Genomic DNA, 22,776 nt, shown 5'->3' with positions numbered 1-22,776 from the left:
GAGGCCAGTAGTTCAAGATCAAGGTGTCAGTAGATTTGGTTCTTTTGAGACCTCTCTCCTCAGCCTGTAGATGGCCATCCTCTCGCTATATCCTCACCTGGTTTTTTCCTCTGTACTTGCACCTCCAGGCTCTCCGCCTGAGTCCAAATTTCATTTCCTTAGGCACCCCAAACAGATGGGATTAAGGCCCACCCCAAGAGCCTCATTTTAACTTAATCGCTTATTTAAAGGCTTATCTCCAAAATGGTCACAGAATATACCAGGCACTAGGGGCTAAATATATGAATTTGGGGTGGGGGGGCATGATTTAACCCCAAATACTAGGAAATTTACTTATTATGTTAATTAACTATTCTCTGTCTCAACATCCTGGCCCCAAATTTGGGAAACTAAGCTTACGACCACAAGCACCTTGTCTGTCCTGTTCCCTCCTGGGGCCTCCACACTGGGCCACAAATAGATATAAAGTGGGCTCTTGATAATCTGTTGAGTGAATGACTGGATGAATGGGTGTGAGTCCAGGGTATTAAGAGTTAAGAGAAATAAGGAAAGTCTTTATTGGTTAGTAGGATTTGGGAGGTTTAGGTTGCATCTCCAGATATGTGATCTTTAGCAAATGGTTTATTTTTGCTGAGTCCTCACCTACAGGAATGAGGGTTCTTATCTTTCTCTCTCACTACATGGCTTGGATGTCCAAATGTAATAATGTCTATGGAAGTGCTTTGGGATCCTGGATTTTCATTCAAGTATGAGTCATTTTATTTACCTTGTCGCTAACGGTAGTTATAACAGTAATAGTGCTTTCTACCGGTCCTTACTGTGTGGCAGGCACTGTGGTAGGTGTTTTACAATTCAGTACCTCATTTAATCCTCACAGAAACCTTTGAGGTAGCTACTACCTTCTCCATTTTTCTGACCAAGGAAACTAAATAGCACTCATTGATCATTTAAAAATGTATTTATTTGCTCTATACTATTTGGCAGAAATTAACTTGACCTTTAGAACTTCAAAGAAGCATGTTTCTGGATGTGGATGTATATTTAGGTTAGTATTAGAAGTCTATCCTTCAGATGATTAACAGTAAAAATAAAAATCTATAGACTAATGCTCTGTCACATGACATTATACTCTATAAGGTAATATAGTGCCCAGGGAATTGCAGAAACGGCAAAATCTCTGGGGTTTTCTGTCCTTTTTTTTTTTTTTTAACTCTTAAAAAGGTAGATGTTAAACTTAGAGAATTTGGAAGCATTCTTCTCTTTGGGTAAATATAATCTACTGGCTGTCTTGACTATATATACATATTTTTTCCCTAAATGCCGCATTCCTTTTTGTTTTTTCTGCATTTTAGCAATTGCTAAAGGTCTGCCAAAAGGGATTATTACTAAACCTTGTCAGAACGAGAACCAGAGTAATTTGTGTACAGTACAGTTAAAATTACACCATTACACTTGAAGCTAATATTATCCTAATGAGTTGAAATGGGAGAAGAAGCTTGCTTAGAAAAGACTATAAGTGACTTAGCACTGGTTTCTCACTTCCAAGGATAATGTTCTTCAGAACTGTGTTTTGAACACATTATTATAGATTTAAATATTTTAATATTCATTTATTCTAATTTCCCTTTTGATAGGTACCATCTCTGTGCTTGCTTTTCATCAACTCTGACTAGTGACACCACTCTATTTAATGTCTTCCTTGGCCAAATTTCTTGTGAATTGGGAACTAGATTTTAGCTGCTTGAGGTTTTAGCAGCTCCTTTGTAGCTCAACATTTAAAACTCAGATACTAATCTAAAATCCTTTGACAAGGAATTATTCAATCCAGAGCTTATATAAGTGTACCGGGATACAATCTATTGGAGATATTGTCAATATTTGGCCTATATTGCAACCTAGCTCCATTTTTAGTTATGTTTGGAATTGAACTAGAAATCTTTATTCTTAAGTGTCAGTGTGGAGTATATTCTATATATTAATAATTTCTGCACATAGGAAAAGCTGGCCCTTAAAGGAAATATGTATCTTCCTATGCTGGACACCTACTCTACAGTACTCCTCGGTGGTTCCCATGATGCCTGGATTCCCACATCTCTGTCACTCATCTAGAATCAGGTTGCATTTAGGAGGTCCTTGTGAAACGTTGATGTTATCTGGGGGGAGTAACTTATGTCCCTTAGGGTATGTCAGCCAATATGAGTTACTGAGGAAATGGTACACAGGAAAGGCAAGTTTTGATAGAGAAAGGAAATCAGAAAAATAACAAGCCCAAGGCTTTCTAAGAAGTGTGGGACCATGTGGATGGTTCCATAGGGATCACAGGTACCAGTTAAGGGCATTGAGTCCTAGCCATGAGGCATTACTGGTAGACCATGGGGGAGAGGAATGGAAGAGAGGGGAATTGATATCCTTATGTCTGTGTCTAAGTATACAAAGGGCCAGTCTTCCTTACACAACCTCCTTACTCAAAAATATACTCCTTTATCCCAGATCTTCACTTGACTGTCTTTTTGTCAACATTCAGATCTTAGCTCAAATGTCAGCTTTTTAGAGAGGCCCTCTCAGACTACCCATCTAAAATGGCAGTCCCCAAATCACATGTCTTATCTTGGGCTGTCATAGCAAAATACCATAAACTGAGTGGCTTAAACAACAGAAATTTATTTTCTCACAGATCTGGAGGCTAGAAGTCCAAGATTAACGTGTCAGCATGGTTAGGTTCTGGTGAGGACACTCTTCTTTTTTCCCCAGATGACTGCTTTCTTGCTGTGTCTTCACATGGTGGAGTGGGGGCGGGGGGGAGAGAGAGAAAGGGAGGGAGGGAGGAAGGGAAGAGGGAAAGAGAAAAAGGGAGAGGAAGAGAGGGGAAGGAGGTGAGGGAGAGGGAGGGAGAGAGCGAGAGAGCGAGAGAGCAGAGGTTAAGGGCCTGGCATGGGGCCACTGAGCTAATGTCAGGGATGGCTAAGAAATCTGTCTCCAGAGCCCTCACCTGGAGCTTCTACACTTACTTCCCTCAATAGCACGGAGTTAGAGATGTGGATCTAAAGAGTGACTGTGACCAAGTCTGTAAAGGACTGAGTCCTCAGCTGTTGAGTTATTTTAGAAGGTTCAAGAAGCAAAATGGAAGAAAAGATGAATAATATGGAGTGAGGCAGCAGAAATATAAGGAGAGCAAGGAAAAGAGAAGAGAAACATGCCTGTAGTAGAGGGAGAAAGGGCTAAGTTGCCATCTATGACACTCCAGTCAATGCCCACATCCACTCTCACTCGGTGATGATCAACCCTGAGGCTTCCTGAGCTTTGCTCCCATGTACAAAGTGTACAGGATGGTGCAGTGGGGGAAGAATTTGTTTTGAAACTGGACAGATACGGGCTCTCATCGTGACATGATGTGAGCCATGTGACCATGGATGAGGTCTTAACTCACTGATCTTATCTTTTATCATTTATAAAGTGTGGATGATGATACTTAAAAGTTTACTGTCAATATTCAGTGAAAGCATATACACATACATTTCAAATACCTGTGCCTTCTTAAAGCAAACATAGAGAAGCCAACAAAAATAACAAAATGAATAAAATCCAAACTTGGTTAACAATAAACTCGTAACAATACTTGTTTCTTGATCCCTCTCTTCCTTTTTCATCACAAAGCCACAAGTTGTTTATACTAATGTTGTAACTGTCTCATGTTTCAAGAAAATTTTAATAAGAAAAAGAAAAGATTATAATTCACATTTTTTGATATGTTTCCACGGATCTTTGGATTAAAGTAACATGATGTTACAGCTGGAAAATTGGCCTGCCAATGATCAAATTCCCTCCGAAATTATGCTGTGACCTTAAGCACATCCATTGCCTCTTCTCAGATTTGGATCCCCCCATAAATGACAAGACCTGAAATTTATGAATATGTAATAAAAGTAGTAGAAATAATGTGTACAAAAATTCCTTGGGGGTGCACCTGGGTGGCTCAGTCAGTTAAGTGTCTGCCTTCGGCTCAGGTCATGATCCCGGGGTCCTGGGATCAAAGGCTCTCTGCTCCTGGGGGAGTCTGCTTCTCCTTTTCCCTCAGCCTGCCGCTCCCTCTCTCTCCACGCACCCCCCCCCCCGGTCAAATAAATAAATAAATAAATAAAATCTTTAAAAAAATTCCTTGGGAAAATTATTCTATAGAGTCATATGTTAGGCAAGAATTCCGACAGTTTCTGTCTGCCCACCCTCCCCCCACAAAGACAGGCACACATCTGAAAGATGAGTTTGTCACTGTGAGCGCTGAGATGAGGGCCACGGGTGGGAGGCGGAAGGTGGAGCAATGAGACCCACAGAGGAGAGGGAGGCAGAGGTGGTTTCCCCAGGTCAGCAATTCTCCACTCTTCCGAGCTGCTGTAGGCCCCATCAGTGAGGGAGTGCTGGCAATCACTCAACCTTCCTCATTTCTTTCCTGTGTTCTAAGATCAGGTGGCCTTGCCACGGCCGTCTAGAGGAGATGGTCCCATCTAGTAATGTCGTGCTTGCTTGATACGGGAGCCAGACACTTGAATCCAACACTCCTCACCTCCTGCCACGGAATGCTCCCCTCACTCTTCATAGCTTTGGATTGGAGCTTGGTGACCCTCTGAAGTGGTAAGTAAAATCGTGTGTGTGCATGTGCTCGTGGGTGCTTTCCTGGGAGGAAGTCAATCCTTTTTTTTCATATCCTTCCAGGAGTTTATGATTCCAAAATATTAAGGACTCTAATTTTCTGCATATTTCCACTGGGTGATCTCTCACACAGTTTTAACCACCATCCTTAGTTTCCTTCTCAGATACTCACAGGGTGTCCCCACGTGCACCTCAAGCACAGTGCGGCACCTTCTTGCCATACCAGATGTTCCTCGACTCAGGTAATTGCTCTTAGTTCATGGAACCGCATTTGTCCATCCTCTCTCCACCATCTCTCGCTCACATGTGATCAGCCACCAAGTCCTAGCAATTCTGCTTCTCACATTTTCCTTGAGCTAGGCCCTTTTTCTCTTCCCTAACCACCATCTCCCCAGGACAGGCCTGCACCTCCCACGCTAACAGGTGCAACGACCTTCTTATTGGTCTTTCTACTTCTGCCCTAGATCTGTCCCTACTGTAGCCAGACCCTACCAGATGACACATGGCCTGCTCACCTCACTACCCTGTTCACATGACTTGTCATGGCATCTGAGACCAAGTCTACTTTTTTTTAAAGACAAACAGGACCCTCCATGGACCGGCCATCTTATCTACCTCCTCAACCCCAGTCTCCCCACATCCTCGATTACATGTCACACTCCAGTCAGTTTGCACAACTCACATCATCCTCTATGCACCTGCTGCTTCATGCCTTCCAGAATCCTGTCCTTTTCCTTTAGAATGCCTGATGCTCTGGTTTTCCTTCAGGAGTCTATTGTTTCATCTCCCTCCCCTAGAAGCTGCCCCCAACTCCTCTCTTGTCACCTTCCTCATTCTCTCTTCACTCAGATGGACTGTGCTAACAGAGCCCTTCCATGCACCACTATTACCCGGACCAACCCTAGTATGTGAAGCTGTTTGTTGCATGGTTGTGATCCCCATGGAACTGTGAGCTCCTGAAGAACCTGAACCATCTTGTAACCCAGTGCCCACCACATGGCCTGCCCCTTAACTGATACTCAGTAGTGCCTATTGAATTGAAGACAATTAAATGCAAAGAAGGTAGTTGTGCTTGAAAATTAGGTTTTCATATTTGGCAGTGCAGAGAAGTAAAAACTAAAATAGTAGCATAGTTACAGTTTTACTATACTCACTGATACTTAAAATGACCTGCAAGTTACTTATTGTGTTTTCCTGTTTCTTAATACCCACATCAATGTTTTCTGTACATGTTGATATGAAATAAGAACATAGCTACTAAAAAAATAAATAAATAAAACCTCTTTGAGAAATAGCAAACACACACATATCTAAATAATCAATGACATTGCTGGTGCCATAATTTGTTCTATGACACTTTATACCCTCCATAAGGACCTGCTCACACAATCAATAACAGTCTTCCAGAAATGATGGTCCAGGTTCACCTGGACATGCCAATTCTGAGGACAAGGCAGAATTCTAAATTGGTGGGAGGAAAGTTCAGAGTTGTTCTGTGAGATGCACTTTGAAACCTGTATGACCAAGGCACTGATGCACTGGACAAAGGGGCACCGTAGAAAGACTTCTCAATGGTGGATAAGCTTTTGGGAGAGCCTGTAAGCCCCAAGATGAACGTGCAATTCTATCAGTAGGGCCATTTCACAAGAGAAGTCCACAGCTTTTATCATATGTCCAAAAGGATCTCTGATACTCCAAAGTTCATGAAGCATTTAAGAAAACTTTAGTTTCCTTTTCATGTGATATCTTGTTCTGTTTATGACTATTAATCCTGGGTGGTGGTGGTCATGGTGGTGGTGGTGAGTGGGTGGTAGATACCAAGTTGAAGCAATCTGTTCTTCATTGACCAACTTATGGCTCATACGTGAGTAATCAACATAATCTAAATACAATGAAATATTCTTCTGGGCTCAACAAAATGCTTGTTAGGTTGAAACCAATCAGTAGGAAATGACTGGTGTTTGTTAGTGTTTCAGAGGAGAGACCAGATTCTTTGCACATTAGCATTCCAATTGGTGCCAACATAAACCTCCAGACCTCCAAGTCACAGAGTGTGTTATTGTTTTCATATGAGTGAATCTGGGACCGCTTGTTAGTCCTATTTCCATTGCTCGCTTGAAAAATCGAGCTCCATGTTTCCACACACTGGTGACAGAAGTAACAAAACAATCCTTCTAAGGGTTGAACACTCAGAGAAGGACATTCTTCCTCAAGTTGGTGTAGTCCTGGCTATTGTTTTCATATAATCATGAAGTTGGGAGAGGACAAACGGCACAAACACCAAGTTGATGGTCACGTAAGCTGAAAACTTTCCTCATTGGAACTCAGCCCACACAGTGAGGGGCCCTTCCTGCTTGTGGAGGAAGCTCCCCCAGGAAGGACATGATGGTTTAGGCCTGTTTGGCATTTTTCTGAGAAGGCCATAAAAGATTATTTTCTAGTATACTGCCTCTTATGTAACACAATTTCCTAGCACTTCGGAGTATGTTATTTCTCTATGCAGAACCTTTGGATTCTGAGACTTTAGGAAGAGAAGTGGTAATATAATCTCCCTTTTATACTTAAGGAAAATAATGCCAGTCTGTCTCCAAACCCCACTGCATCTCCTGAAATCGTGGACCTGAGAAGAGGGCCAAGGCTCGAGGCATTTGTTTGCTCCAATCTTCACTTCACTAGTGAATGTAGTGTTAAGAGTTCAAGCGGGAGGGTTCAATAACCAGAGTCTGAACCCCAGCATTCCATTTACTAACTGTGCCCCTGAGCATGTTACCTGATCTCAAGTCTTCGTTTTACAATCTGTAAAATGGCCTCATCATTATATGTGTCTCATAGGATTGTGGTGAGGATTTCATTTTTAAAAGGCATATTGAGTGATGTTGGTGAAGATGGAATAAGTAAATAAATATTTAGACTTCCAAAAATTATCTCCTCCACAAAAGCAATTAGAAAACTGGCAAAAATTGTCAGAGGCAATTTTTTAGAACTCTGGCTTATGGTGCCAAAGGTTTATAGTACTCCAGAGAACATTGAGTAAAGACAAGTGACTGCAGCTCGGTAAGAACAGAGGCTCTGTGGCATTTCTCGTTGCCCTATTCCCATACCACACCCACCCACCCGACTCTTTGGTAGCCTTGAAAACCCACAGCTCATAATAACAGTGAAACCCAAGCCCCCGCAGCAACTGAAGGGGGCAATATGGCATTGGAGCTCCTTCAAACCTCATCCGCATTATTTGACCTGTCTGGTGGTTTCCTGCAAGACCTCACATGGGAGGTTGTCTTTTTTTAACCTAACTGAATACTTGCTCTGGGAAAATTTTTCCCCAGGGTTGTTTGTCACAAACAAATAGAGGCACTTGATTTTTTGTTTGTTTCAAGTTTTTATTTACATTCTAGTTAGTTAACATATGGCATAATGTTAGTTGCAGGGATAGAATTTAGTGCTTCATAAGTTACATATAACCCCAGTGCTCATCACAACAAGTGTCCTCCCTAATGCCCATCACCCATTTAGCCCATCCCACTGCCCACCTCCCTCCAGCAACCCTCAGTTTGTTCTCTGTAGTTGGGTCTGTTTTATGGTTTGCCTCTCTCTTTTTTCCCCTCTTTTTTCATCTGTTTTGTTTCTTAATTCCACATGAGTGAAATCATATCATATTTGTCTTTCACTGACTGACTTATTTCACTTAGCATAATACACACTAGCTCCATCCACATTGTTGCAAATGATAAGATTTCATTCTTTTTGATGGCTGAGTAATATTCCAGTGTGTGTGTGTGTGTGTGTGTGTGTGTGTGTGTGTGTATACATACCACATATGTAATTTTATACACACACATATATATGTATACACACACACACACACCACATCTTAATCCATTCATCAGTAATGGACATTTAGGCTCTTCCCATAATTTGGCCATTTGATAAACATCATGGTACATGTGCCTCTTCTAATCAGTATTTTTGTTTCCTTTGGATAAATACCTAGTAGCGCAATTGCTGGGTCATCGGGTAATTCTTCTTTTAACTTTCTGAAGAACCTTCATACTGTTTTCCAGGATGGTTTCACCAGTTTGTATTCCCATCAACAGTGTAAAGGGTTCCCCATCTCCACATCTGTTGTTTACTGTGTGGTTAATTTTAGCCATTCTGATAGGTGTGAGGTGATATCTCACTGTAGTTTTGACTTGTATTTCCCTGATGATGAATGATGTTGAGCATCTTTTCATGTGTATGTTGGCCATCTGTATGTCTTCTTGGGAAAAATGTCTATTTATGTCTTCTGCACATTTCTAAACTGACTATGTTTTTTGGGTGTTGAGTTTGATAAGTTCTTTATAGATTTTAGATACTAACCCTTTATCGGGTATGTAATTTGTAAATATCTTCTCCAATTCTGATGGTTGCCTTTTAATTTAGTTGATTGTTTCCTTCACTGTGCAGAAGCTTTTTATCTTGAAGTCCCAATAGTTCATTTTTGCTTTTGTTTCCCTTGCCTCTGGAGACGTGTCTAGTAAGAAGTTGCTACAGCTGAGGTCAAAGAGGTTGCTGCCTGTGTTCTCCTCTAGGATTTTGTTGGTTTCCTGTCTCACATTGAGGTCTTCATCCATTTTGAATTCACTTTTGTGTATGGTGTGAGAAAGTGGTCCGGTTTCATTCTTTTGCATGTCGCTGTCCAGTTTTCCCAACACCATTTGTTGATGAGACTGTCTTTTTCCCTCATATTCTTCCCTGCTTTGTTGAAGATTAGTTGACCATACAGTTGTGGGTTCATTTCTGGGTTTTCTATTCTGTTCCATTGATCTATGTGTCTGTTTTTGTGCCATAGCTTTGTAACTTAGCTTGAAGTCTGGAATTATGATGCCTTTGGCTTTGCTTTCTTTTTTCAACATTACTTTGGCTATTCAGGGTTTTTTGTGGTTCCATACATATTTTAGGATTGTTTTTTCTAGCTCTGTGAAAAATGCTGGTGGTATTTTCATAGGGGTTGCATTAAATGTGTAGGTTGCTTTAGGTGGTATAGACATTTTGACAATATTCTTCTTCCAATCCATGAGCATGGAACATTTTCCCACTTCTTTGTGCATCTTCAATGTCTTTCATAAGTGTTCTTTAGTTTCCAGAGTACGGATTTTTTACCTTCTGGGTTAGGTTTATTTCTAGGTGTCTTATGGTTTTGGGTGCAATTGTACATGGGATCGATTCTTTGATTTCTTTTTCTGCTGCTCCCTTATTGGTGTCACAATTGCCTTAAGAGCTGGATAACAGAGTAAACAGAGTAAACAATAGGGCATACCCCTCTTGTGCTGATAGTGAGAGAGTAAATTGGTACACCCCTCTAGAAAACTGGTTGGTGGTATAAAACCTGAGATACCCTGCTTTCTGATGCAGCAATTTTCCATTCCTAGGTATGTATCGAACAAATATGTGTACATATGTTTACAACAAGACATGTTCTAGAATATTCACTGCAGCACTATTTATAGTAGCCGTAAACTGAGAACTACACAAATCCCCATCAAGGGTAGAAAGCATAAATAAATTGTGGTATGTCTACATGATGGAATATTCCACAACAATGAGAATAAACAAACTATAGCTAGGCATAATATATCAGATATATCTTATAAACATAATATTGCATGAAAGAAGTTAGATGCAAAAGACTTATATACTATGTGATTCCATTTATATAAACCAAGCAAAACCATTCTATGTGTTTGGAAGTCATAATAATCAATTGGAAGAATTATCAGCAACTGAAGGGGAAAGAGGAATTCTGGAGGTAGTGAAATATTCTGTTTCTTGACTTGAACACAGGTTTGTTTAATTTCTGAAAATGCATCGTGCATATCACATGTTTATCACTACATACATAGCATGTGTGTGTTTCAGTATATATGTTACCCATAGATCTTCCATTAAAAAATCTTTGAATACAAAGAAACATACCAAGAAAAGAATACCATAGTCCCACTAACCCATTAACCCCAAATGACTATGGTTAATATTTTAAATTATGCTCTTCTATTCATTACTTATGCATTTTTGAATACATGTATTCTTTTTCTTATAAAAACTGTTTTGTACTATATTCTCTGTTTTAGAACCTATTTCTTCCATAGCAGTATGCTACAACCATCTTCCCATGTCAGTACATAATGTCATTGCTAGAACATCTTCAATCTTGTGGATATAATCTACTTAACCAGTCCCCTATAGTTGGGCATGGTGGTTGTTCCTAGCTTGATCTTTTATGTGAATTGTTAAAATATGAATCATCATACTCATCTCTATTTTTTTTTCTAAGAATAGAATTGCTGGTGAAGAGGAATGTAATAGTGAACTCTTTTAAAGCCTTTAGTACATGTTTTAAAATCATCTTCCAGAAAAAGTTGTACTGAAACTGTACTCCAATCAAATTTTATGGAAGGGCCCATTTCCCTTGCCAAGACTGGGGGTTATGAATCTTGTTCATATTTTCCATTTGACTGGGCCAAATAAATTATATCTTGATTTATTTTTGTAATTTTTATTACTGCAAGAGTTGAACATTGTTTGCATATGTGTATCAGCCGTTTATATTTCTTCTTTCATGAATTGCATGTTCATGTACTTTATACATGTTTAGAAGAATATCAACCCTTTGTCCATTTCATATTTAAAGTATATTTCCCAGTCTGTTGTTTGCTTATTGATTTCTTCATACTGTTTTGGGGGTACAAGCCAAATCTATCATGATTTTCCTATAAAGAATTTATTTAGTTATATTTCTTAATTATTGCTTTATTTTTTATATTTAAAATCTTCATTTGTCTAAAGGATGCCTTGGTAAATGGGGTAGGATAAGAATATAACTTTTTGCTTTCTAATAAGTAAGCTTTTCTCTTCATTTATCGAATAATCTTTTCTAAGGCTGGCATATTATAGGAAGCATTTGCCTTTTTTCAAAGACTAAGGAGATAAATTTTAGGTTAAGATCTTAACAAACCCTAAAACTCAAAGAAGTAGGTCTCTCTGAGGATTTAATATTTTATTCAACACACCTGAAACAAAATTTTGCTTATCAGCATTCTAAGTTGCTTACAAACTCCTTAGTCCATTTAGTCTTTATCTGTTGAGGATGTTAACTGTTTGTCGTCCAATATATACATCAAAATATGTTTCAACTGATTTCTCTCTTCCCGCTTGAGGAACAGTGAACTTGGCGACGTTTGTTGGATCTGAGTACAGATAAAGTTGAACAGGCCAAAGCCAATAGAGGAAGTGCTATAGTTTATTGCCTTCACAAATGAAAAGCCAGCCATGTACCAGGTTTTGTGATGGACGGTGGGGATCCAGTGGGAAAGAAGGCGTATTTCATCCTGCCTTCCCTGAGTTTACACTTTACACGGGCACACTGATACTTTGAGTCTTTCTGTGCTTAGCTGTTATTATTGTGTGAGATAGCTATATGGGATGCATATGTGTAGCTAAAAATGTACGTATACACATTTAATATCGACGAAGTACTTACAACGAAGTATAAAAACGGCTTAAAATTCATAACCAGTTACCGCATAGCATAATATGTTGACCAGCAAGTATTCATCAGACTTACAAATCTGTTTGCTTGAGCACAGCCCTAAAAGTCATTACCATATGCACAGCTTTCTTATCTGCTGCTTCTGAATCATCGTCACCAGCTCTTTGTCCGAATCAGTCAATACAGGCACTGGTCTAGGCTCAGCTTCTTCATTGTTAGGTTGTTAATGGAAAAGAAGGAAGTGGAGGAAGACAAGGAGGAGAGGAGAGAAAAGGAAAAGAAAAGGGAAACTCCCGAGGTGGGTAAACATAAAAGGGGATTTAGTAACTCAGGGAGACGAGAATTCACCGTGGTCAGACTCAAGTACTCAAATAATACCAGGAATCTATCTCTGTAATTTTTAGCTCCGTTTCTTCACTGTTGGCTTTTCCTTCAGACATTTACCACGTGTTAGCAGAGTGGCTGTCAGCTGCTCCAGGGTTTCAGTCTTCTACTTTTGCCAACTCCCCAGGAAATAAGAGCGCCTCTTTCCCACTAGCCCTGGCAAATGCCCTGTGTGTGATTCTCGTTGGCCAGCAGAGGTTCTGTGTGCATCCCTGAACCAATCACTGTGGCTAGAGAAGAAAGGAATGTTCTCACTGGCCAGGTCTGTGTCACATGCCCACACCATGACCTGAGAGTGGAAGTGATACTGTGATACAGTTTTGTTACTGATTGGAGGATGTTTGCAGGCAAAGCGGATACCCTAGAAAATTCCCAATAGTTGACTTAGTCAATCTTGCTTCCCTGTCCCCAAACTGTAGTGTACTACTTACAGTAAAAGTAAGAAGAGCTTTTCTATAAAGGAACTTTCGAGAGTGACTTCTTTTTAGGACTTTTTTTTAAAGAGGAGAGACATGCTTCCACTTCCTCCATAGCTACTAACATTGGAAAACTTGTAACATTGTTTCCTTGCATTTTGTTTTGCCATATGCCATTGACTGTCACATTTCACAAGTTAGGAAACATGTTATTTCTTTGTTTATTTTGTCAGTCTTTGGTATTCTCTGGAGAGAAATTATATATCTATGTTTCAGTGGAATAGATTTAATCTGTTTGTCTTGTTGTCTCTAGACTGAACTAACTTCTTGTCTTTCACAGTCAAAGGTTTTTCTTTTTTTCCTGACTTGGCGATCAGGTGAATCTGTTCCAGATTCTGGAAAATACAGATTTCTCAGTATACTATGCCGAGGGCTGGAAAACATAGATTTCTAAGTATATCACATTAAAGACTTTCCAATGTAGAAGGAAGTTGCCCTAGAAATTTTATCTCTTGCTCCAATTTTGTTTGAAAGTTGCCCCATCAGTATAATTATTCAACAACTCTAAAGGAGCCCTTGACCTTGTACTTTGGACTTTTCCATCATTCCAATGATACTCTGCTTGCAGATCTGTTGTTGTCTTCCATATATTAAACATCCACCTTCTTATAATCCAAGTTACATTGCAGATGTGTGCATTGTACATCTGGGGTTAGGGTTTGAGGAAAATCCTTAAAATTCTCGTTTTCCCAAGTAGTTTGCCTTAGTTTATGGGTTGCCTTCTGGTCGATAATAAGGATCCGTTGGACCATCCTGGTTATGTTACAGAAGAGGAAAGCAGCGGACCAGCTGGATGCTTTACTGAATGTGCCACTGGTAGGTTTTTATGAAGACATTTGTTTCCTATCACTTAAAATGTAAGGAAAGTTAGATGCTGTCCTTTAGGCTAATTTAAGTTATTCTTATCTTTAGGCTGCCTTATTATTTTTTGAGGGGTATACCCTATTTATTGCAAATTCTTCTCAGCCAAACATCATATAATAGGTATATTGCTTAGCATATAAATTTCTCATAACTAATAATTAAGTACATTCAAGTCTTTGCTAGCTGTCTTCAAATTATCTGGCTTCATCCCCCCTTTTTCCAAAGCTTTATTCCCCAATGCGCATTCCATGTAGCACTAGTTCTGGAGGAGGCTAATGAGTGTTACCAAAAAGGCGTTGGAGTTCCTTGTTCAAATATATTTGGAAAAAGCCAGATGAAGCCAAATGAAGCCTTTATAATGTCAAACGTATTGTTATTCTCCAGATGACTACATATGTTTCCCACACTTAGGGGAAAGTGAGACAAGTCAGATGATCTCCTGGGACCAACGGCCCATGGAATACGACTTGGGAGGTACTCTTTCTGGAGCCACATATCCAATGTTAAAATTCCCTTGACTGCATCCTTACATTCTGATCACTCTTCCTTCTGGAAGGGCTGTAAGTGTCCCTCCAGGATTCCTCAAAAGGCATCATGCAGGACATCGGTGGAACAAAAATCAAGTCCCATGATCCATTATCTTATAATTCACCAGGAACTCGTGTCTGTTTGTATTCCACTACATTCCTCTGGACTTCCTCTAAAAGTATGAAATGATGAGGGTATAGTCTGATGGGTAAGAATTTATGGAAACTTTAAACCTCACTACCTGTAATTTCTATCAAAATTAGTATATTGAAGCTTCCTGACAAAATCCAGTTTGACTTTGTCTCATCTGTAAGTCCTGGCCCACTGGGGGAACAAGATCCATTGTGAGATCTGCCACAGACATTTTGGTACCAGTCTCTCATGTTGTGGTGAAATGTGCTTAGAATACTGTCGTAGAGTGAATTCTTAACTCAGTAAGTTCTTATTAAGAATAATTTCTTATATGCTCTGAATTGAGATTGGTATTGGGAAAAAGACAAAAATATATAAAACATGATTCTTGCCCCCAAGGAGAAGGTAAGACTAACACAAATGAATGCTTGGCATGCAATATAAGATAGTATATTGTTAGAACCAAACTGAATGTAGAGTAGACTCTCAACATTCCAAAGGGATTAGTCCAGACTAATTGTGTACATATTGAATCTCCCAATATGTACAATTTTGTTATAAAACGCATGGGATGAGAATAACAACACTGAGTGAATGCTGATTAAAAGGTCCAGCTCATCACCAGGAACCACAGATGCTCCTTCACAGGAACCCCACTGAGCTCTAGTTCAAAATCTCTGCCTTGGCCAAATGACCAGTGAATCTGAATTGGACATTTGGGGAGAACCAGCAAATGGTTGAACCAGAAAGTTCATTATGTGAATGCCCAAAGTCTACTGAAATCATGCTAATATGTATCTTCTGCATAATAAATGTTGTGAATAGCTTAGAAGGAGATAATGGTCATTTTGGGGTATACGTGTCTGGGTTAAATCATGAGAAATGGAAGTCAGAACAGACTCTGAAATATTAGTAGAATAGGAAATCAGAACAAGGGTAATCTAGGAGAGGATCGAAGGGAAAAGAGGTAGGTCTGAACTCTGTCTTAGGCCAGTGGTGCTCACTGGGAAAGCACTTGTAGTAAGTATCACAGGTAAACCATATGCTCTCCAGTTGGAGCCTCTCCTCTGTCATGAGGCCAATTATAGGGTTCTCCTCCATTATAGTTCATCAACCAGTGTCTGCCTCCCATCTTCCAATCCATATTCTGCCCCAAGGTCCAATTCCCCACACAGTTGTGCAAGGATTTCATATCTATGGGAGCACGATTCACTTAGCCGATATCCCAAATTGGTAAAATTATAATGACAACTTTTCTGCATATGGCAGTAAAGTATCCACTTGGAACAAAATCAGTGTATTAGAGTCATTTTCTGACCCACGTAAATAGTGTGTCTTAAAGGAATGGTGTCATTTTCTAGTTTAAAGGTACACTGAGGGCAAGTGACAGTTTTCTTATGTTGAGTGGTTGGAATCATGGACACTTCTGGGAAAGCCAGTAGCCAAGACTCTCCAGGCTCATCAAAAAACATGAAGAAAATGGAGAGCAGCCCTTTGCCTTTATGTATTGGTTGAAAGTATTGCTCAACTTCAGTGTTGTTCCCCCTAAAAGCCTGGAAGATCAAGCATCCTGTGTAATCATCTTGTGCCTAAATTGCTCTTCTCATATCATAGATGAACAAGTATGGTGTATTACCTTACCCATTAATAGTTTCATGCTTTACGATTTGTATCCAAATGTGCATTTCTCCTTCTTTTAGGTTCAGTACAACTTTGGCATTCTTCTGTTCTTTGCTAAGATGATATGAAACCTTGTAGTGAGAATGGGTTCAAAAACTCGATAGTGTTTTGCCGCTTGTAGACCTTTAAATGAGCTATTGCTTGTCAGCCCACCCTATGCCAGCCAGCTATTTCCAACATGCACACCTGTGTATTTGAGGACCACTGAGCAAGATTCTAGGTCCACTTTCCAAAAGCAGATTCAGTAAATGACAAATCTGACAAGTTATCAAATGACCAAACACCTTCAAACAAATACCTTAAACCAGATCTGGAAGAGTCAGACAGCAGTTTTGCTACAGAGACCAGCCAAAGTTCAGTAGAGTCTATGTCGTTCTATTCTTTGGGGCCCCTGAATTTTCAGAATGAATACTCCTTCTATATTCTATGTTAGTGGCAGTAGGCATTCTGTGGGTCCAAGTCGACATAAGTGATAAAGCGAGGGTCTCTCCTAAAGCCTTTTCTGAGTCCGGTCTACTGTGTTTTCATCATCTCTTAATTCATTGATTTCTTAAACTAGCTTGATTAAGTGTGTATCTTGTGTGGAATTCAAATTTCCAATGTATCAACCATTCAGACACAAAGGATATATATAGACCTTTTAAATGTTCCATGCTAATTTGCATCCTTTTTTATATTTCTGGGCTTAATTTGTTTTCCAAATGGTGGCTTTGTATGCATGTTAATTTTCACCAATCTATGACAACTTTCCTAATTGCTGAACTAAAACTTGGAAAAAAACAAATCCTCGAAGGCTGTGGAAATCATCTCTTGCAATTTGAATTTTGTAAACTTTATAATTTGACAAATTGGTTGTTCAGAGTTGCTCATTTGGCAAATTGCTCTGTTTCCCAAGAAGCAACTGTCCAGAGAGCTTTCTGGCACCTCGATTCCAACACTCCTGTCCTAGGGCCCTTTATGGAAATGAGGCCCCTGCCAGGAAGAGCTCTGCGGTGTGTGATTGGGCGACTGGGCAAGAGGGCAAGATTGGGCTGGGCCACTCCGGCGGCTGGGTCACTTTCTGTGCTGTCGCTGTGGCTCACCACGACTGTGCCCAGCCACCCTGACACTGGTCCGCTTTCTTTGCTCTGCTTTCCTTGAGTCTCTCCAGGCACCGGTTATGGCTCCAGTGCTGCTGGTTTCTCGAAGTTTGAGGGACCTGTGCAGCTAGTCAGAACTCCTTTATTTCACGTCAATGAACTGATTCCTAATGCTTTGAGGGTACTTCCTGTTGTGTCCATTAAAATCCTTTTGCATTGCTGGGTTTTCTTTTAACTCTTTCTTGTTTCTTGTCTACTTGGGAGTGTGGCTGTAACAAAGTAGCAAAGGAATGCTAGGAAGCTTGTCTCTATAACAGCTAAAGAATTAATGTGCAATAAAGCCTCTCATTTCTGGTGGTGTTGGACCCGTGTTCGCTAATCTTGAATTCTGGCTCTTCTGTAGTCACGACAACCATATAAGGATTATTGTTTTCCCAAGGCATAAAGAGACAACATGTAATTTCCTGTAAACTTAGATCAAATAATTATGTCTCTGATAGTCCAGAATTTATGAGGCTTCAAAGTCCTCTTTATTTCCCTCAATTTTGAGTTTACCGTAAAATTATGGAAATTGTTAAGGGAGAGTTTTAACTAATAAGATATTGGATGATAGAGATTTGCAAAATGCCAGTTTTCCTAAAGGTATCCAATTCTTTAAAATCCCTGGTCTATTTTATTTGGGGAGAAGGGTGGTTAGTAGGCAGAATTGGGGTAGAAAGGAGGATATTCTGATTTCTCACCAGAACATAAACATGACTACATTTCCAGGGCCTTTGCTTTGCCTTATTGGGTCATATTCTTAAGGGAGGTTATTCCTCCTAATAAACTTGGAGCTACTCCTATCTTCCGAAAGGGAAAAATGCAGCCATCCTTCTGGAGGAAGAGCTCAAATTGAAGGAAATGCCTCAGACCCTCTCAAAGAAGCCCATACTGGGTAGGTCTTAACAATTAGCTCCCGGTTTACTTGACCATCAGTTAATTGCCTTTTCCAGAAACTAAACTTGCACAACCATTGACAGAAGGCTCAAGACCCTCTCTCCAGCCGTCGGGTGAGTTTCCAGTGAAGATCAGAGCGCCTGTGTCTTCCGATTGGCAATGTAGGCTGTGTTGCTGTCAGAAATGGCTCGGAGGAAGATGGGGGTGTGATTAGCTCTAAATGAAGTTCTAAACCACTGGTACATGAAATGAAACTATTTTTTCTCTCTCTCTTTCTTCTTCCCCTTTCTTTAACCTGAGCTGCTGATGTAAGTGGCTCTAATTTACTTTCCCCGAGAAAACAAAGCAAAATAAAAGGCGGAATGGCAAAAAGATCCCTTTGCGAAGTGTAGCGCTTCTGCTCCTGATAAAAGGGAGTCATTTGCAGCTTTCATGGTGTCAGTATTAATTTCCTAGCAGTCAAAGCCACCGCTAATTTATTTACAGAACGATCTCCTTGCCCAGGAGCCGGGGCTGGGGAGGCAGCGGTTTCTAGCCTCCAGCTTTGTTTGTTGACAGGCTGATTTCCCACAAGGCCATTTCCACCTGTGTTTCTGTTGTTTTTAGTGCGTGTCTCCCTTTCTTCTCCCCCGCCGCCGCCTCCCCAATGGCTGCTGAAGGCCCTTCTCATCTCCGGTCTCTCTCATCCACTTCCTCCCTCCAGCCCCAAGGACTCCTGGCAGGGCTTTGCAGTCACTCCGCACTTACCCAGTCTCTGCTGGCAAAGTCCCAGGGGGCACTGCATTTCTTTCTTTCCTTTTCCCCCTTTTTTGTTTCAAGGACAAGATTCAAAAGAGCCTGCTACACACGGGTTGTAGGGTGCACCTTCAGATGTGCCTTCAAATAGGGGCCGAGCAATTTGAATATTTGTGCTCCTGGAAACCAGCCTGTAAAATCGTCCCCCAAAGCCCATTAAATTCTGCAAAATCGCTCCTCTTTGAGGGCTTCATTATGGAGTCCAATTTGGGGCGCTGGCACCTCTCTGCCAAAGCACTCATCTCTAAAGATGCTTACAATTGAAATTACAGAGCGGCTGATTTGGCCTTAGCTCCTTGCATATCAAAGGGGGGGAGGGCGGGAGGGGGGCTTCTGAGGAGCAGTGGAGATGCTCGCTGCATGCCAGAGCCAGACAGGTAATATATTGAGATGTTTAAAGCACATTTCTCCTGCACGCACACGTGCCTGCCTCTCTGCCATTTTATGGCTCATGTGCAGGGCAGCAGGAGAAAGAGGAAGGCATGTTTTCAAGTTAGTGGTGGTGCCGCATAGGCACAGGGTGGGAAAGAGGCACTAGAGACCCATTTTCCGGATTATATATTGCTACGTTGTTAAAAAAAAAAATACAGAGACTGGAAGAGACATCACCTCAGCTGCATCACCCACACCAACTGTGGCCACCTCGGACCTATGAGGCACTCACTGGTTAAGGAATGTCAGACGTAGAATTTTGCCTGGAAGATGTCCTTGCCCTTCTTTCCTGGCCTCTGCACAGTACGTACAAATAGTTCTGTGCATCTTCTTCTGGAAATGCTGTTTCTCTGGAATAGAGCAGTTCATTACTTTGTTTGTGTTTGAAGGTGCTGTGTTTAAAATACCCATTTATTTGTGAGAGGAGGGAGACCAGAAGGAAAAGCACAGAGTTTTGTCCGTTTGGAACCATACAGTTATGTTGTGGAGTGCTCTGGAAAATTATAAGGAACTGGAGGCCTAGCAAAGGGAATTTTGTTCTCTTCGGTGGCTGAGCAGAAGAGCACATGAATAAGAGCAGCGGTTTCCATCCCGTGGTAATTATGCAGCCTAAATGAAAAAAGTTGCACATTGCTAACAGAATCTGCCTGCCTCCCCTGCTCCCCTCAAACTCCAGCAGCTTCTTTATTCAGACCATTTCCCCCCAAGTCTCTGAGATTTGTTTGCTTTCCAGGGATGTAGGGGCTCCCCATGTCTGGAGGTTCAGCCATTTCTGAGTTCTCATTGCTGAGCTCTCTGTGACCAAAAACTCTCTTATTTATTTTGAAGGCGGAAACAATGTCATTTCATTGCCTGCATGCATAACTCCCGGATGCCCGAAACAATTTTGCTCAAACTTCCTGCCAACTCACTTTTGGGCTGAGACTAAACAGGGAAAGTTTGGGCCCCAAAGGACAGTTGTTCAGAGAAGTTGGGAGCAGGTAGAGGCAAAGCTGAGTGATGAAACTCATCTGACAATTGTCATCTGCCCTCTTTGCATCTCCGGGGCTCATTCCTCCTGGTCTCCTGGGGACGCCTTGCTTTCCTCTCCTCTCGATAATGTTAGCCTTTCCCGCTCCCTTCCCCTCGTCTGCCTGTCCTCTGGGATGAAGCAAACGCTTTAAGCCTGTAAACTGTATAAATTTTCTCCAAAATCAACTCGAAACTCAGTTTAAATTGGATGGCGGGCCGGCCATGGCGTCGCAGCGTGTGCCCCCAGGTGCTGAGGGCGCTCAGGCCGCCGTCGGCTGGCCGGGCTTGGGAGCTCCTCCGCCAGGGGACTGGAGATTCTTGCGTGGATTGGCCTGGAGACTGTTCCCCGTGAACGTGCGGGGCTGGGGAGGAGGCCAGTGTGGACATTCAGAGTCGGGGTTAGTAGCCAAGCGTCACGATGGAAATCACGCCAGGCCCCACGGAAACGGCAGAGCAGGGCAGCTTGAAGTCCTACTCTCAGGGGTGCAAGAAACGCAAATTGCCCTTTTCCTAAACTGAGTTTTGCTTTCCAATCCCATTCCACTGATGAGGCAGAAACGGACTCTCTGTGGAGTTGGGGCTTCCTCGGTCTCTCCTGCCCAAGGGAGAGTATCAGATCTGGGCCATCAGTGGGGTTCCCAGACCTTTGGAAGGTCGGCTCTCTGATCCTGTCAGCGTCTTTCTGAGCTGCCGTGGCCGGCCGTCCTCGGTTGCGGTGCAGGCTGGTTGCTGCATGGCGTCCTTCTTTCTGGCTCCCCCACCAGCCCTGGCATCCGCGTGCCTGCTCCGGGCCACCTGAGGGCAGGAGGGTGCTCTGCGCCGGGTTTCTTGCTGTGCAGAACTCCCAGGGAGGCTGTGAGCCCAGCCCGCCTGTCCCACCCTGGCCATTCCCTTCCGGGGGCCTTGGGGCACCCCCGAGGATGCAGAGGACAGAGCCCTCCTCCAGGGCCCCCACACTTCTACCTCAGCAGGTCCCCTTCACCTCTCCCCTCCCCAAATCCAGAGGAACTTTCTGGTCTCCAGGGGGAGCCCAATTCTCGGAAGACTCCTTGGCCTATTCACGAGACCTTTCCCAAACATTTTGTGAATGTCTGTGGTCTTCGTTTACCTGAGGGCTTGCGGAGACAAACGCCTGAGAGAAACATTTTTTTCTTTGTGTCCTGTCACAGCCATTTTATGAATTTGTGACCTGGGCCAATGTGGAGAATGATATGCAGAAGGGGATGTCTGAAAGAAAAAGAAAAATGTACGGCTACTATCACACCAACTCTCCTCACTTTTTCAGTGTTCGTATTAGCTTAACGAACCTGCCCTTTGCTTCAAGGCTGTTTAACTCGCTTTCCGTCAGCAGCCGATGGCAGCAGCATACGTAGTTAATGGTGACTAAGATCTTCTTACTACCCACTTCTTTTTAAGTCTTTTGGGTCACTCGCATGGCCAGTTCTGGTCTGTGGATTATCACTGTGATTAAAAACATGAGTTTTGAAATCAGACCCAGTGCTGCACTTACCTAACAGCTCAGTGGCCTTGTGCAAATTAAAGGAGGAGGAGGAGAAGGAGTCACCAGCTGGGCAGAGCCTCGAGAAGTCTCTGGAAAGCTTTGGGGGAGCTCTGCCTTGCTTCCTGAGCTCTGCAGCAGCCCATGCCAGCATGTCTGCATTAGAGGCGCAGCCTCTGGGAAACCCCTGCCAGTCAGCAGCCATACCAGCAAGTCCTGGAGAAAGTTACAGCTCTTGATCCACTGGGGCAAGCCCAGGACCTCAGTTTCTCTACACAAAAGAGAAATTATAACCCCTGTTCTTCTCTGTTCCCAGGGTAGGATCTTTTTTTATTCCTCCCCGAATACTTCCTAACACTTACGTTGTACCAGGCACCATAACACGTGCTGAAGACGCAATAGTGAGCAGTGTAGACGTGGCTTCTGCCCTGGTACTACCTACATTCCCATGGGAGGTACAAGCAAACAAGTAAACAGAAAATAAGCAGGGGCTTGGGCGAACTACTAGAACAAAGAAACACAGGCCTTTGGAGTAAGACGTGACTGGATTGGAAAAGGTTAGGATGTATGAGATTCAAATAGTGCTTTTGGGGAAGTGATATGTGAGTCAAGACCTAAAGGATAAGAAGGTATGAGACATACGAAGAAAAGAAATCCTTGTAGATGAAAGAAAGAGCAAGTGCCAAGGCCCTGTTGTGGGCGAAAGCCTGGCTTGTAGCTGGGACGCAGTGGCCAATGGGAGAGGGGCACAAGATGGGCTTGGAGAGAGGCAAGGCTCCCATCGTATAA

General features: G+C 42.0%; 1 long non-coding RNA gene across 2 annotated transcripts in view; it reads left to right on the top strand.

Moving 5' to 3' along the window:
- The window catches only part of LOC103664536, an 87,245-nt gene that overhangs the window by 57,677 nt on the left and 6,792 nt on the right, over positions 1-22,776 (top strand). The window contains exon 2 of one of the 2 annotated variants that reach the window (XR_569061.2): positions 4,457-4,626. This is a non-coding gene — a long non-coding RNA (uncharacterized LOC103664536). Of the gene's footprint in view, positions 1-4,366; positions 4,627-22,776 lie in introns of those variants that run through there. The other variant, XR_005834840.1, reaches the window with a different exon arrangement.

The sequence above is a fragment of the Ursus maritimus genome, unplaced genomic scaffold (assembly GCF_017311325.1).
Source record: "Ursus maritimus isolate PB19 unplaced genomic scaffold, ASM1731132v1 scaffold_15, whole genome shotgun sequence".
Lineage (NCBI taxonomy): Eukaryota > Metazoa > Chordata > Mammalia > Carnivora > Ursidae > Ursus > Ursus maritimus.
This window is presented reverse-complemented; position numbering and strand designations above follow the sequence as displayed.